This window comes from Sphaeramia orbicularis, chromosome 22 (assembly GCF_902148855.1).
Source record: "Sphaeramia orbicularis chromosome 22, fSphaOr1.1, whole genome shotgun sequence".
Lineage (NCBI taxonomy): Eukaryota > Metazoa > Chordata > Actinopteri > Kurtiformes > Apogonidae > Sphaeramia > Sphaeramia orbicularis.
In genome coordinates this window covers 8,333,336-8,351,641 of record NC_043978.1, presented here as the reverse complement: position 1 = coordinate 8,351,641, position 18,306 = coordinate 8,333,336, and the positions used below count along the sequence as shown (strand labels likewise).

Sequence of the window (18,306 nt, the reverse complement as noted above, 5' to 3'; positions counted from 1 at the left end):
TGTCCGTCCAATCAGCTGTGCCTTTGCTGATGCCTGACTCCGCCCCTTTAACTACCCACAGATCAGGTGTGTGTTTGGGTTCCAGATGGATTCGGTGCCTTCTGCAGGTTCATTGTTTCATTATGTGGAGATAACAGCCTTCACACACTTACAGGATGTGACTTCATCTCCATCAGGTTGTCCAGGATCCGAGTGACAGGAAGGTTCTGGAAGAGAAGGAGACCATTTAACTCCACATCTGAGGAAAATACCACAAACACCCCCTAGACCAGGGGTTTAGTTCAGGGTCCACATGCAGACCAATATGATCTCCAGGGGGTCAGACCAGTAAAATAACAGAACAACCTATAAATGATAAAAACTCCAAAGTTTTGGTTGTTTGTTTTACTGTGAAAAAAGTGAAATCACATGATGAAAATGCGCATAACCTGAATGACCATGTACGACATGGAATTTCTTAAGAAAAAATTGCACAATTTCAACAATATTAACAGTAATAATACTAATACATCACACTTATATAGTGCTTTTTTTGGACACTCAAAGATGCTTAATTATTAATTAATTATTATTAACAAAACTTACAGATCACAGTGAATCTACAAATACACAAAACATTCAGTAACGGGCAGAATATTGGTCAAACTATGCTTATTTCCTTTAGACATCTCAGGTTGTTCATATTTGTTCAGTTTATTTACACTTCTAATTTGTAAACAGAAATATTTTCATCGTGTAATTTTACTTTTTTCACATTAATCTAAGAAGAAAGTTTTTAGTTGTCTTTATTTGTGGGTTATTATGTTATTATTTAATTTTAGATCATATTGGTCTGAATGTGGAAGCTGAACTAAAATGAGTTTGACATCACTGATCGTTAATATCTTCATTGTAATTTTTGCTCTGATTGGGAGGATTGGACTCTTTGGCAGCCGGTTCTGGCCCACGGGCTGTATGTTTGACACCCCTGGTCTAGAGTTCTGTATTTAGAGTCAAATTAATGCTTAAAAGGATGATAGGAAAATGTTGTGACTAGTAAATCTTCAACAATGTATTAGCCAACAATAGTTTCACAGATAATTCTATTGAAGTCATTGGTTTTCAGATTTAAATATGAGGTGTTTTCTGCTTCTTTATTTGTGTGTTTTGGATTGTGCCGTTCTTCTCTCTGGTTTGTTTTAATCGGTGTTTTATCTGGACGTGGGTGTTGCTGCTTCTCTTAAAGGCTGGAGATGATGAGTGTGGAGGAGCTCTGTAAATATCCTCCCTGGCTCAGAGTCTGGTGTTCTGGCAGCGCTGCAATGCATCATGGTCCGAGTTCAGTATGAAGAAAACAGACACCGCCTCCCACTGTGAGACTGTAATGATTATAAACGATCGCAGGAGCTGCAGGTCCACTTTCACCCTCTAATACTTCATCATCATCGTCTTCATTAGTGATTAGTGACAGCATCAGGTCCGCCGACCTCCGAAGAGATACAGAACAGATGGACGTATGCACGCATCACCAACGGTTACCGACGACCCACCACCACGTTGGAGGAGTGACAGCACAAAGAAACACATCATGAACAAAGAGAAGGTCTACAACTAAAAGAACAACAAAGAAAAGTCCCATGAATCACTGAGTAAAGACACGAGATGAGGATTAAAGTCTGTCCATCTTCATCAGGAGTTTGTCCTTTAGAAATGGAAACTGAAGCTGAGTTCAACCAGGACTGATCCAGGGTCAGATTCACCCTGGGTCAGTTTAACTGAAGCACAGTTCAGCCAGGACTGACAAAAGCATCAGGATGTTGTATCTGTATCATCATGGATGATGGACGACGACGACGCTGATGATGATTAAATATGATATGATGAAGGTAATATATGATGATGATGAAATTATATGGGTGATGATATGATATGATGATGAGATGATATATGATGATGAAGATGATGAAGATAATGAAATTCATATGATGATGAAGATGATGATATGGATGATGATATGATTCTATTTGGTGTTTTTTTCAGTGACGGTGGTGAACACACTCTGTTTGGACCTTACAGACTGAAACATATGAATCACTACAGTAATTAACCAATGGACAGATCTTAAGCATTTTGTCTTTTTTAATCTAAAAATAGTCTTTTACCTACAGTTGGCTGTTGCACTTGTCTTTTGTCTTTGTCTCTGTGGCTTTTTCAATGGACATTTATCCTCCTCAGACCCAGCTGTGGGTTTTCTTGTCCACATTGCGGACAAGAGTTTCACAACTTTATACAAAAAAAAGAAAATTGTCCACACAAAGGACCATTCCATAAACATTTTAAAAACTGCACCTGAAAAAAACTGTTGCATCATGATGTTTCCAATATAGGCACTTATTTAATAAAAAACAAAAAAAGCTGGTACTTTGCTGACATTTCCTGGGTCTCAGGAGGTTATAGTGCATCATTTTACAGCTGTATCTATCTTTTCCTCTGGTTGTTCTACTAGTGTAGGAGGTGTTGTTGTGTCCATGTTCTTTGCCTAAGTTCCCTCTTGAGGGACAATAAAGGTCCCAAGTTGAGTTAAATCCAGGTCGATCCACAAACAGAGGCCGGGTGATGATTACATCAACCAGGTCTCAGGTAAACAGGTGAGGATACACTGATGACAGACTGGTTCTTTCTAAAACTGGACAGAGTCGTCTCCATCCTCCAGCTCCAGCCTTTAGCTCTGCACCACAGGGCTGATCTATTACTAGCCCCCCCCCCATGTTTTTGAAAGATCGTACCCTTCCACACACACAAATACACAAAGTGGCCTAAAACAGTTTGTTCTCTGTCCTAAAATAAATAATTTGGTTATTTTGTTGTCAGTGTACTCTTCACTTTGTTAATTAGAATACCAGTTTGTCCTCTTGTTAATGTTGCACTTCATGTAGAATTTTATTGTTATTTTAATACAGAATGTGAACTGACAGAACTAGGATTAGATTTTTGTTGTTTGTTCAAAACTAACTTTCAGGGGGAAAAGTGCAATACTAATGGTTTCAATACATTTAGTAATATTAATAATTTATTTTATTTTCTATTTGATTTATTGCAGCAGAATTATATTATTCCTGTTTTTCTATATTCTATTGTCTCCAAAATTTGGGGGAAAAATGATCAAAATTCATAAATGCATTAAAGACATTTTGAGGGGTTTGCTTTCTTCCCGTACCAAACCGAAAAAAAACCGAACCATGGCTTTGAAAATCAAAAACGTACCGAAATGAAAATTTTGTGTAGCGTTACAGGTCTAGTATCTACTGTCTGGTATCAGTCCATCCATCCTTTTCCTTTTTGTTGAATGTCTGTTGTTGAATGCATATGCTTGGTTTTCAGGATAAGGGCAGATAAAAAGGGTTAAACTCACATGTTGTTTGAGCACCAGGTTCTTCACTCCCTCCATCACAAACTGGGAGCCGGTGTTCATCACTCTGGAAAACAAACTGCAGGAAGAGGAGGAAAACAAAAGCTTAGTCAACAGGAGGAAGCCAGGGTTAGGCTGGTAATCCAGTCCAGGCGCTCCGGCTCTACTACCTTAAATAAACTCACATAGTTTGGAGGCTTCCTCAGGTGCTTTTTTTAACTGTTTCTTACAGTAAAACTAATGCGCAGAGTGTTTTATTTGAGCCTCTGGCTGTATTTCTTGGTTGTTTTATGAGGCTCAGTGTCATATTGTCACAAACCAAATGAATCCCAGAAGAAAGTTTCCAATAAACACAACTCTGACCTTGTTTTTCACTCACAGCTACATCAGATGTTTCTTTTTGTGCTATAATCTCGTGATTTTAAATTTATTCTCTTATTTTAGCACCTGAGATTTATCTGTTATGCAAAGACAACGTTAAATCAAAACATGTCACAAAACTATTTGGATCCATTGTCTAATTGCTGCTGGTGTTGCCATACCCCATGGGTTTGACGCCGCTGTTGCCGTAGTTGGCCGGGGTGGCGGCCATCTTGGTGAAGGCTCTGGAAAAGATGAAGCACAGTGAGTCATGATGAATTCATCTCTGCTCTGTCAGCCTCCATGTCCAACCAAATACTCAGACTTTCCCTAAATCACAAAGAGATGAGTACAAATATGATCCACCCACCCAAAAAAAAAAAAAAAAAAAAAAAAAAAAAAATCACACAAAGATACACAACTAAAGATAAATAATAGTCATAGAAGAACAAAATACCTTCTATAATACGCCCCTGTGATGAAATTATCACTGTTCAATGCTGAAGTTGTATTTTTTCCTGAGACCTTAAATGCATCACAGACTTACTTCCACTGTTTGATGTAGTTGAGAGGTGAAAGGTCACAGCCGGCGTCCAGTAGAGCCTTTTTATACTGATCCAGGTCCGACTGAAACACACACAAGAAAAAAATGATTTAACAGCAAGTATTTGTCTGATACCAAATAAAAACACAGCACGAGGGATTGGATGGATCCGATGGAAGGCTCAGTGTTGGTGTTTGGCGTATTTATCCACTGATGGTCTGGACCAACGTGGACTCAGCACCAGGGAGAGTTCAGTTTATTTACTGTTCATTAACATGGACATGTATATATATTTTTGTGAATCCTGATGAAAATGCTGTTTCGTCCATCCTTCCTGTGTCCTGATGCCTCTGATCCAGTCTTTCAGATCCACATCGAGGTGAGACCAACTTGAAACTGGATCGGATCACCTGGTTAAACATCCGTCTCACATGGAAACCGTTCCTATCAGACCTGATTCCTTTAGATATTATGAAGAAAAGGAACTGAAGTCTGGATGGAACTCAGAGGTGCTTTTGTTTCAAGCCTTCAGGGAAACAAACTAAGCTGAAACTTCCTTCATTACAATGATTTGGTGAAACTTTAATGAACACAATCTATTAGGGCTGCAACCAATAATTAAGGGTTTGCTTTTCTAATTACCTGCCGACTACTGTGATTGGTTTTTTCTTTGTCATTTATTTCAAAGAAGTTGAAATGTTCTGTCTGTATCTTGTTAAACTGAACACCAATCGATACATATGAGGAGGAACTGATCACTATATTCACCATTTTACAGACGTAACTAACAGATTCATCGAGAAAGGATTCTGTTGAAAACAACTCTGAACAGTTCTTCTCACAGTCGACATGAGTAGAACGGACAAAACAGAGAACGACTGTTTGACCAAATGTATAACCTGACGCCTTCGCCAACGCCAATCTGTGGACGCCCAGAGGCCAGAGCTTCGATACTTGGTAGACTCTAAACACACATCTATTCGCTGTCTGCAGGAGACGCGAACATTCAAGGAAGTATTTGATTGGCTGTAACAGTATCACCCATCCTCATCCAGGATGAGTCATCGCAGTCACAATCATCTGTTATGGTTTTCTAGGAAATGACAAACTCCACAACACAAGATGTAAAATAACCAGGAGCTTCATGGGGGCTTTGAGTTTGGAACCAGAGTAATTACTGCGTGGTGTTCTGCCATCTCTAATAATAAACCCTGTGAGAAAATGAAGGACGTCGCAGCTGCAGACGCGGAGCTGGTTTCCATCTATGTCCATCAAACTGTTTTACCAAAGATCGCCATGACAACAGCAGGAAACATGTGGTCCGGTTGGATGGGGCTGGATCTGTGTGTCCTGTTAAAGAGCTGAGGAGCTTCAGCATGGGTTTGTCACCGGTGAGTTACAGATGGTGTTCAGCTCTTAGGCAACACAAGCTCCTCTTAAGATTTGTGTTTTGGCAAAAAAAAGAAAAAAAAAAAAAGAAAGAAAAAAAAAAAGTCATGTGAACATCAAACTCACACAAACGTTTACTTGTTCTCTCAGATGGAGGAGGACTGGTCTGGGCCAGACTTCTTCATGGACTCAGACCGAACCAGCACTGGGACGCTCACCTCACCAGACGTGGATTGGCCAATGGTGGGAATGGTTTGGACAGATGGTTGGAGCTCAGTGGCCCTCTGAAGCATCCTGGACCGGGTCCATGAGGAGCATCTTCTTGGCTCCTCTGGGTTTCTACTGTTGTCACATCATCATGTTGGAGATTGAACAAAGATGGCCGAGCCAGAGAACAGAGTCCCAGTGAATGGATCGCAGCTGGATGAGGTCTGGCAGAAGGAACCACTGGGACTGGTTTGAGTTTTAGAGGGGCGCCAGTCTTGGTATTCCTGGAATTATGTGTCACATCAACACAAAGGGTCACAGGTTTCACTGATGAACACCTTAACTGTTTGGCTTTTACTGCCAAACCTTCAGAATCTTCACGGACAGATTCTAAGTCTCTCTGGGCACCGACTTCTGCTTCAAACACCTGAAGAAACACTTAACAATCAATCTCCACTGTCCTTCAGTCAGTCCATGAGCATTAAACATGAAGCAGTGCAGGCCAACACCTGAAAGCACAAACCACTGTCACAGCTGAGTCATGGATATTAAATCAATAACACTGCTCAAGTGTCTAATAAAAGCTCCCGGTGAAGTTATTGACCGCAGCCGACATCAGGGAGACAAAGACAAAACCGCTATTTTTACCCTGAAAATAGGATGATTATGATTACTATGGACTTCTGTCTAAAAAATCTGGAAAGAAATGTGTTCACATTGATTCAAGAGGAAAAAAACTAAAACCACAGAGGTCGACTTCATCAGATTTCAACTAGTGGAAAATATATGTTTGACTGACTGTTGGTGAAATGTCTGATATGATCTGAATACAGCCCGGATGGAATCTGAGAGTTGAATTAGACGTTAACCAGTCATGGATGTTTAAAACTGATCGACTGTATGTCCTATATTTCTCTGAGCTGCAGACGGTGCCAGGCCTTTATTTAGTAGAAACAGTTGTATTAGTGTGAAATTATGAGTTGATGTTGTGATGCTAGAATGTATTTTCCTTATAAATGCAACAGGTGCTTAATAAATGGACAAATCCAGTTTAAGCATCAGGAGACTGGATGGAACCGAACTGTCCATGTGACCGATCGGCGTTCGAAGGGTCGACAGACTCCACCTTCACATCTGTGTGAGGCCTTCACTGATCACTGTGATTCCTGGTATCGTCCTCTGCTGATGGACGGCATGATGGTTCTGCCCTCGGCCACAACCTTTGATATGAGTCCACCTGAGGCCGGGGTCGCCTGAGGACAGACCGCCTACTTCCTGTCGTTTCTGGTCATCCACTCACTGTGCGACCATCTCCGACCATCTCTTGGCGTCTTGTGTCTTTTCCATTTGTCTCTTCTTCTTCTTCTGTCTTCTTTGACCCCCCCCCACACACACACACACACACACACACACACACACAGGATTTCAGTTTGACCGCAGCAGCCTCACATGGCTCGGCCGCCGTCTGATCTCAGCCAATCAGGAGTAAGCCTCTGGAATAAGTGACCACAAACTTGCCTGTGAAACATTTATGATTAAGGTTCTGTGGGCTGGTCCAACCCAGCCTGAAATTTTAAAATAAGACCAGTGTCCCTGTATCTTACCATTCTGTTCCATCTGAATCAATCCCCAGTTGAATGTGTGAAATTGTCAGGTTCTGTTCTATGTTCCAGTCCTGTGGTCTGCATGCAGATCAGTCTCCCAATAGAAGCGGGTGGTACTTTCACCGAAGGAGAACTCAGCTAATTCAATCAAAGTCCCATACACTGGTACCTTGACTTATGAGTTTAACTCGTTCTGTGACTGAGCTTGTAACTCAATTGGCTCGTATATCAAATCAATTTTCCCCATTGAAATTAACTGAAATGCCATTAATCAGTTCCAGCCCCAAAAGTTGAAATACATGGAGATAATGTCTAGTGTATCCAAAACTTTCAAACTATTTCTAACCTATGAGTAACATACTTTGAACCTATGTGTAACTTATATCAAACTTATCTCCAATGCATACGGGGTCCAAACACAGTAATGTCCCGTCAGAGAGTGAACTTTAATTGATTACCCTTCCAACATTTTTCTCAATATAAAGTAGCTCCTTGTTTTGGATAATCCCTTATGGTCCAACTAAAGCAGATTTTTTTTTTTTTTTTTTTTTAAATGTGGGTCATTTAGCGACACTAATCCGTCAAATTATCTCTAAATGTCCCATCAGAGAGATTTCAAATATTGTGTTTTGACCCTACTCTGTTCTGGACAACTTCTTTTCAACTCTTCCAGACAAAGTGAGACAAAGCGTTTCAGCACCTCCCCTCTGAACAGCGACCGGACTTTGTCGTGCAGCGGGGGATAATACCTGTAATACCTAATATCACCATTATCTACACATTTTGAATAACATTTAAAAACACTAACCAACTAAAATAAAATTCATTTAAATTAAATACTTTTTTATTAATTTTCCAAGGTATGAAAGAGCCACATGTGTCTCCGGAGCCACCAAGTATGGGTATATTTTACACACACACACACATATATATATATATATATATATATGCACAAAATATATATATGAAAATGGGGCTGACCGGCGGAACCCGTCAGTATTCCTCCACACACTGTGGTGAGCAGAGAAATGGATGATCCACCACCAGAATACCTACTAGATGTCCTCCAGCATTTTTCTTTTTATTGCCTACGACAACGATGTGTGGCGGGTCGTCCAATGACCAAAGCGTCAGCAGTTCAAATCCTGGCTCCGACTGTCCACATGTTCAAGTGTCCTTGGGTAAGATGCTGAACCCTACATTGCTCCCCGTAGGGCCTGGCAGTGCCTTGCATGACCACCCATTGGTGTATTGTGCGTAAATGGGTGAATACGAGGCTTTGTAAAGTGCTTTGGGCACCATGAAGGTGTGGAAAAAGTTCTATATAAATGCAGTCCATTAACTAACAGTGGTGTATCTGAACTTGGATGTTAGCTCGCAACTCATAGCTGAAAACTTGTAAGTTGGTGCACTCTACGGATGTAACGATTACCGGTATAACGATTAACCGCGGTAAAATTGCAGATGGTTAGTATTACCGTTTAAATTCTTTATTATCATGATAACCGTGTTTGATAACCGCACTTTTCCCGGAGAAAACGCCTATGTAAAGATATGCTTTTATGTCAAATATCTGTGTATAGTTTTAATTTGTTACAATTTTAATTGTATATGCCTAATATTTGGAACCAGTGTTCACTTTAAAGTCTTTGAAAAGGTTCGTTAAGCATCTTTGTGTTATTTATGCAATAAATTATATACATTTTTCAAATCGGATTTTATATTTTTTTTTTGTGTTTTTTATCCTTTTGTGTTTTTATAGTAGGTTAAAGTGAAAAAAATAATAGACAGATGAGATAGATGAAGTTGTGCTGGAAGAAAAAAAAAAGAGCCCAAACATGGGTATAGTAAACATTTGTTTATATAGTATATAAAGGCAAAATCAGAAGGACTGAAAAACAGACAAAAAAGGCTCAGACCACTAAGGGTTAATTAATATTTGAATGTTTCTGCCAACAGAAGGTACATTGTGCCTATTATTTTTTTGTTTTTTTTTTTTGTTGTTGTTGTTGTTTTTTTTCGAAATACAACGTGGTTAAATTATTTCAGTGTGTGTATTAGTACTTTTTGAACATTTTGAGCACAATTTCAACAATACTGCGATAATAATGATAACCGTGATAATTTTGGTCACAATAACCGTGATATGAAATTTTCATTTCGTTGTATCCCTTAGTGCACTCTTAAGTCAAGTTATAGATATGACTTCCTATCAGTCCCCAATAGTAACTATATTAATATCTCTAAGCATTTCCATGAAGTTATAAACCATCAAAATATAGACCATTAGAAGTGAAAGCACATTTCTGATGTTTTAAAAATTCCTCAAAAATTCAAAAAAACAAATTTCTCAAAACTGTGGACAAACTTTGTAGACACTGTCACAGTGAAGTGAAAAATAAAATCTGAAAAAGAAACCAACAACTACTTTCGGAGAACATGATGTTTGAAGAAATTGCTAATGAAGACGACCAAAACCAAGACAACGCCAATTTATGATCTCCATGTGTATTGATAGGATTAGTGGATCGACAGGTATTAAACATTTTGCATCAGTCGATGGTTCTGGTCGATGGTGGATGTTTGGGCCTTATGGGTTAAATGTGCAGAGATGTTTCTGATCGGATCAGAACCTGTTTCCTGTAAACACCTCGACCTCTGACCCAGATAAAAACACTGACAGATCCTGTGGTCGTTGTTCCTGCTGTGTTTTTAATCTCATCGTCCTCTGATCTGACAGTTTTCACTCCGTGTCCTCGTCGTGTTCTGGAAGTAAACCCCAAACCACAGGACCATCTCAGACCGATCCAGAACCCTCAAGCTCACAGTTTTCTTTTCATTTTCACAAAACTAGAGCCAAACAGGACAACAAATTAAACCACAAACCTCACGTCACTGTCTCACCATGAACCGTGTCTGCTTTCACATCACAGCTGAAATAGTCAAGAATAACAATCGGGCTACTGAGATTCAGAACCACAGGCCGTGGGTCAACAGGCAGCAGGTCGGCCAAGTCCACCAAAGTTCAACAAAGTCCCACTTAAGTCCACTTAAGTCCACTAACTAGGTTTAAGGGTCAAAACCACCCAGTACTGGTTTAATCACATTCTCAGAAACTAGAGAATGCTTTTATTTCAGCCAAATGAATGCATTATAACTCATCTGATTTTATGTATTTGTACATTTTTGATCTTTTGTAAATAATATTGGGTTTATGTAACCTTATTTTATTTTTCTGGGGTGAAACAGCAGATGAAAAACAATCATTTGTCTAATTCTGGTGAATTTACAATACAATAAATGTGAATCAATGCACAATGTCCCTGTCAAATAAACCAATAAATTAAATCAAATCAAATCAGGTGATTAGAGCCAGATATTAATAGTTCTGGGCAACGTGGCCAAAACCTCCTCTCAAAGTAATGATATTATCAAAATATAATGCTAGTTCTGAAAATTCACAATGAATTTCATGATTTATTGGTTGTTTTTAATCAGGTTTCGATGATGATTGTGTAGTTTAGGTTCCTACGGCAAGAAAAGATTAGGTTTTCAGTCAAATATGAAGAATATTTGCAGTTTCTGTTCTTTTATGGGATTGAAGGACAAGTTTAATGTGCATGTGAGTGTTTTCGTGTGATTATTTTTAGGGGGGGGGGGGGGTTTACAGATAGAACTCAGTTTGTATCCAAGTCTGGTGCAAACCACCTTTTATCCCGAGATTCACGTGTTTGTGATGGTCCCTGTTAAAATCAACCAAAACGTTTGTGTAATTTTAGATCATTATCACTATACTTTTGTACAGAAAATAGGGAAACTCAATCAGATGATAAATAACACTGGTCAACAACAAATTTATTGTTTAAGTTTTTTGAGCTGATTTAGGATCATTTTGGTGTGCTGAATCCAAAATCACATTCATTTTGCTCAATCAGGTCAACTTTCTTAACTATGCTACATATTGGCTTTTTTAACATTTTTGCTTACATTTATGGGCATTTTCACATCATATGATACAATTTCCTTTCATATTTCTTGCAATAAATGAGTTCTGAAGATTTTACTTTTGCCAATTTATGATTAATGGTTTTTTTTAATATTACAGGTGAATGAAATGGCTTCGACTAGAAGATCTTGCAAAAATAAGCCTGACGTATTCTGCTACATCTGGGGTGAATACACCATTGTACCTAACAGGAATCAAGTCACAAGTTTGATAAAGTGTGCTTACCAATCTTATTTTGGTATTAAACTTGGTGACCAAGATAAAGTTTGGGCGCCACACATGGTATGCAAGTCATGCACCGAGTATCTGCGTCAGTGGACCAAAGGCAAGAAGAGTTCTCTGAAGCAAAAAAACCTGACCTGATTGAGAAAAACAGATGTCATTTTTGGATTTAGCGGTGCAAAATGGTCCTAATTCAGTTGAAAAAACCTAGACAACTTGCAAAAAACATTTTTTTTTGTAACCCAGTGTAATCAGCATCCTAACAGCTGATTAGACTTCATGGTTCAGACGCTGCACCTCGGCCTCTCGTGATTAAATGTTGATGCACTGATGCTTCATCGTCCAAATGACGAGAAGACATGATTATTACAAACACTATTATGACTGAACTGAGGACAAACAACAGATCACTCATTACCTGAACCTATTCCTTCCTCCTAATTAGAGTTAATTTTCTCCTATTTACCAAGTTCCAAAGCTTAGAGCTGAAGAACCAAAAGGACTAAATTTACAAATGACACCTCATTTAAAGGTAATAACTTCTAATTTCAGAAAATTAAATATAACCTGTACTACATCAGGTTACATTTAGCTGAAACTGTTCCTTTTTCCTCCCTTTTTTTGTTTTGAACATGAGTATACTTACTGATGGAATGGACCAGTCATGTGACCTCATGACCACCAAACAGAAAGTCTCATTATCTTCCATCTCTATCCAGATGACTCTTTCACTAATTATGTTTTGTTGTTCACGAACACTGGAAATAAACTTTGAGACTCAGTTGTAGAAAATGTAACTCTTTATAACAAGGTATATCACATCTATATTGACCTAAAGCTTTATTGTAGAAACTAATGTATTTAATATAAAATGGTGACTGGATTGTGTGCTTTAATATCACTAAACGTAACCCACAATTAAAAACAAAATTCCTGTTCACTGTGTTGTATTCCAAGTGACTGAGAGGAAAGTGGAGCTTCCAGCTCCTGCTCTGGATTCAGTTTCTGTTTTTTCACACAGGTTGGGGTTAAATACATGACTGACAGCAGTTATTACAACTGCGTCCAGTTCATCTTTATATTTAGTCTGTAGATTTGAAAGAGCTGCAGAATGGTGGAGATTTTATTCATAAACCACCATTTCCCCCCGATTTTGGCACCTGCAACTTTATATAAAAAAATACAAAACCCTAAAAATGCCAAAGGCAGTTCTTTCATATTGAGTGTCTTCCACAGAACATCACATATAAAATCATTAACGTGTCTTGTTCTAAGGTAAACAACACTAATAAAAACATAATTATGAATATTATATCCCCTCAGTGTAATTAAATCACTGTAAAGCTATTTAAATCTTAAACTGTGGCCCTTAAATGGCTCCATCTGTGATGTGATTAATGATGCCGCTCCAGTGGACCTGAACGCAACATTAATCCAACACCTGAGAAAATACTCAGACCTTCAGATCCTCTTTGTACATATCACTGCAGTACAGGTTTTCAGATCAGTCATAATACTCTGCTACTGTAGTGCTGAATATGTGGTTTTTGGTCGTTTCGTGTGGTGCAGCCCTAACAACCACCCCTTCGGTTACAAACTCAGTGGAACTAATTATAACCATGAGTAAAGCCTGGCTCTGCTAGAAAATGGCTTCTTGTTGCCAGAATTCGAATATTTTCCACATCAAACAACTTGTTTCCACCTCCCTTTTCACTCTGGTGTAACTCCGTAATTGGCAGAAACTCCCTGCCGGCTGCTGTCGTTCAGTAAAACCACCTTTGCACCGACTTTAACCAGGACCAGAACCAGAACCATCACCGCTTGGCTCTGACAGCTCAATTGTTCTCAGAAATTCACAAACATCAGGACGAGTCGAATTCCCGACAGAACAACGGCAGTTTACACACAAAGAGCGGAGAGGCCAGGGGTTAAGACGCCAGCTGAGGACACGGGAAACCATTAGCACAGGAATGAGACGTTAGACTGACAGACGAGTGTTTTCACAGACCTCAAGCATCAGAGCTGAAGCCACTTCAAATGCAGATTGTGGAGCCTCGGCTCCTTTAAACCGACAATGAAAGGGTCGATGTCCCTTCTGAATACAGTACAAACGGATCCTGAAGGTTTTCATTATAGTCGCAGTGTAAACCACGCCTGTCCAGGTCAAACTGATGAAGATGAGGATGAGGATTGATGGGAACTGAACCTTTCATTTGTCTCTGAGTCAACACTAGGGCTGTTAGAAAATATCAGTTCTGCAATATGCTATATTACGATATGTCATTTCACAATACTGTATCGATATTAAAAAGTACTGTATCGATATTTTTAGGTATTTATTCAAATCCAGATATGGCGGAGGTTCATTTTTGTTTTTTGTTTTTCTTTATTGTTTCTATCTTATTTATTATTATTTAACACTGTTTTATTAAATAATAGTTATTCGAAGCATCTTAAAAGCACTTTTTACTATCTGAGAGGCAGATGGTAGTTCCTTTGTTGGGATCGCACAAAATACTGTTCTGATGTTAGTTCTGAACTAATAGAATATGAACATTTGAACAGGATCTTAAACTGTAATGTCTGTAAAACAGAATTTAAGTTTTAACACAGGAACATTTTGTGATATAGCATCAGATCCTGTTGTGATCAAATAAAATGTGTTTAGTATTTGTGCAGATTTCTGGTGTAATTCAATTCTTCCAGGAAAAAATATTTTTTTTATAAAAGAAACAAACAAAAAATTGCCTTTTTAACAGTATCGTGATATATCGTATTGTGATCCTAGTATTGTGATTTGTACCGTATCGCCAGATTCTTGCCGATACACAGCCCTGGTCAATACAGAGTTTTGTTAGAAATATTGAGGTTGAATCAGTCAGAGCTGTTGTAAATACAGATGTCGGTGTTCTGTGTATGTGGTCTGATCTGTGGTGGTTCAGGTTTTCACTCTCAGCTTAAGGATGTGACATGTGGTCTTGTCTGGACTCTGGTCTGGGACTCAGACCCTCCTGACCTGTCCCACATCATGGATGACGTCACATGACCTCATTACTGTGACCAACACCTCAGTAATGGCGGCTTCGACCACAGGTTCCTGTTGTTCCTGTTGCTCTTCACCTCTACCCTCCGTCGGACCAGTGTGGACCAACAGCTGATCTGTGGTCCGGGGTCAAACTGAACCGGGGGTTTGGTTCATTTGCACTAAACATTCTTACCTGATAGCTCATGGTATTACATAAAGGCTGTTGTGAAAAATGAAAGATGAAAAAGCTAATGAAGACGAAAGAAGTTAAAACAGGAGATAAATTAACACAAATATGACCACGTTGATGATGACAACAAGACGCATTAGTGTAAAAGAAAAACAAACCAATCAAATGTGAAATACGTACACACACTTAAAAGAGTGGGTGGAGTTGGAGAAGACTGAGGACGAAACTGAACCTGAAAACTCCGTCCAATCCTCTATCAATCCTAATAAACTCCGCCCACATCCTCTAACAGTGCCCATACTAAGCCATTCCCTCATCCACTAACACGGTCATAAGATCAAATCGTGATTATTTAATTAATTTTCTCAGTGATTTCATTGTTTTTCTTCCACTTTATGTCTATTTTGTTCTGTTTCTTGCTCAATTTCTCTGTTTTTGTATTAATCTTTGGTTAATTTTCTTACTTTACCATTGGTTCATTTTTGTTTGTATGGTCAGCAATTTTTTACTTTTTAATCTTAATTCTTTTTAATTGATTGCTTGATTATTTTATCATTCTTATTCATTTTTTGCAAATTGTTCTTTTAACAGTCTGAGCCCAGTGTACGTCAGGGATAATTGAATAAAATAACAGACCAATGATCCAAACTCTGCAGTGCTAAGCTAACAGCGCTAAGCTAACACTAAGCATATCCAACAGTACAAAGATTATTTCTACCGATAAAAACTCACTCATACGACGATGACGCAAACAAGAGCAAATATAAGGATGATATTATGAAGAGACGATGATGAATGTTGCACCTTTGCTGTTTTCCGATTAGAATTTGGTTTTATTGATACACTGAAATGATTCCGACTGGAAACGAACGTCCAGGGTTTAACAGGCTAATTATTGGATACCTTTGTCTCTGTATCGGCTTCATTTCACATGGTCTGACTTCATCTAAACTCCAATAATATAAACCAGGGGTGTCAAACTCATTTTAGGTCAGGGGCCACATTCAGCCCAATATAATCTCAAGAGGGCTGCACCAGTAAAATAATAACAGTGAAAAAACCAAAATTAAACTATGATAATGTTAACATCTACAAAAATCGGAATAACATGAACTGGAAATGTCTTTAGAAAAACAACTGCAATTTTAACACTATTATGCCTTAGATTATCAGTTTATCATTTCTCATGTGCATTATAACTTACATTACAAATACACAAAACATTTAATAACAGGCAGAATATTGGTGTAATTGCATTTACTTATCTTAAGACATTTCAGGTTCTTCACATTTTTTGTAAAAAACAGCTTTTTAATACAAAACATTTTCATGTAATTTTACTTTTTCACACTAAAACAAAGAGAAAACTTGCTATTTTCATTATTTATAGGTTTAATATGATAGTATTTTATTGGTTCTGACCCACTTGAAATCTAATTGGTCTGTATGTGGAATCTGAATTAAAATGATTTTGACATCCGCGATTGTTAATATCTTCAGTGTAATTTTTGTATTTCACAAATCCATCCTACAGGCCACATTGGATCCTTCGGCAGGCCGGATTTTTGACACCTGTGATATAAACCCTGTCATTGTTATGGTGTGATCGGCAGTGTCCTCACCTCTGATGGCGGCTGCTGGCCGGTGATGTAGAAGATGAGGAACAGTCTCATCTTGTCTTCGGGCGTCCCAGCTGTGAAACAAACCTAGCGTCAGTCTGCGAGTGCACCTTGTGATTGTGAACAGTGGACATATTGACCATGACGCTCACCGTCCGGGTCGCTGATGATGTCCAACAGAGACTTGTCCAAAGTCGATTTACTCATCAGCTTCTCCTCGTACTCAAAGTAGACGTCCAGTTTACGACTCTGAGGAGACAAATGCCACAGTTGGTGAGGACCTTTAACACTGAGCCCATTTCCATCCACACTGATACTCTGATCGGTATCTGATTTGTGGAGTTAGCAGATTTTTCGTGAACAGAAATCTGGGTTTCATCACAATGTACGCTGATGACACTGAACCCCATGTATACCTGTTAATCTTTTTTATTTAGTTCTGTTACATCTGAACATGTGCAAAAACTATTAAATCATAGAAAACAGAAGTGACGTAGAAGTTCAGGAAGTCTGATTCTCATTTCTGTCCTTTTTTTAGGACTTTCATTGTTTTTTGTTTTGTGTTTGTTTTCTCATCTTGTTTTTGTCTCGTTTTCATTTCATTTTTTTGTCAAATTTTTGTCGTTTTAGATCTCATTTTCATTTCATTTGTCTTTTTTGTTGTTGTAAATAACAGAAGATACATCTAAGATACCCCTGTGTTTAATCTTGTTTTGTCCTTGTTTTCTTGTGTTATTTCCATTTTTGTTATGTTTTTATATGGTTTTTTTTGCTTGTTTCCAACTACTTTTTGTCTCATTTTTTCTGAAAGAAATCCAATAATGGACTGAAACATCTAAACCAGGGTTTACACATTATTGTATTTCTGAAGTGCATGTGAATGCATCACATCTTATTACAATTCTCCGATTATAACAGTTATTGGATTTATAAGGTCATATTAACAGACTAGATAAGATCAGTTTCCCTTCAGCTCTGTGGTTCAGATTTATTATTTCATTACTTCAGATGTAGTTGAACCCACATGTGCACATATTAGATCAGAGGAACATTAGCAGGACAGACGAATTCATTAGTCTGGATTCGTTAACGCCGACTGTTTGGTTTGACATTTTCTTACAGTGTTAACGATCCTGCTTTACACCAAAATTGCATTTAAAAGAGACTTGAGTTAAAGTCTCTTCATAAAAGCTCCTTTAACTGTAAATTCCAGTGAGTTTCAGGCCCTGAGAGTCGGATTGAAGGCGTCTTAAAGCCTGGATTAAAGAAGAACTCAGATCTGCATTCCACAGACGTCTGGACAGAATCCAGTGAATTTCAATGGAGGATGTGACGCTGCCTCATGGAGAGCGTTTGGCTGCAGGAGTCGGAGCAGATACTTTATCACACCTGTTCCCTGTGTCATCCTTCAGCCTCTTCCAGCTGCAGGAGGAAACCAGGCTCCCACCAGGATAATCACTACCACATGGACCAGAGGCGGCGGATGCACAGACACACTCATTTATAGACTGATTCTCAAAAATAACTCCTCCGTTTGCTCTTAAATCGACGACTCTTAGAAGATGGAAAAGTGACAAATTAAACCTGCATTGTTGATCGAAATAAGAGGCAAATAATCCGCTCTTCCACCAACATTTACTTTCCAGGTATTTACTTACCTGGTTGATGAATTCCTGTTAATCTGTGTGGTTTATGTTTCTACCTCAAAGTTCTGCTAAATGTATCAGTTTAAGAACCTGCACTACACCTCCA

At 38.6% G+C, this 18,306-nt stretch overlaps 1 protein-coding gene across 1 annotated transcript in view; it reads right to left on the bottom strand.

Annotated features, from left to right (window-relative positions):
• The window catches only part of LOC115414145 (sec1 family domain-containing protein 1-like), a 92,809-nt gene that overhangs the window by 11,636 nt on the left and 62,867 nt on the right, over positions 1 to 18,306 (bottom strand).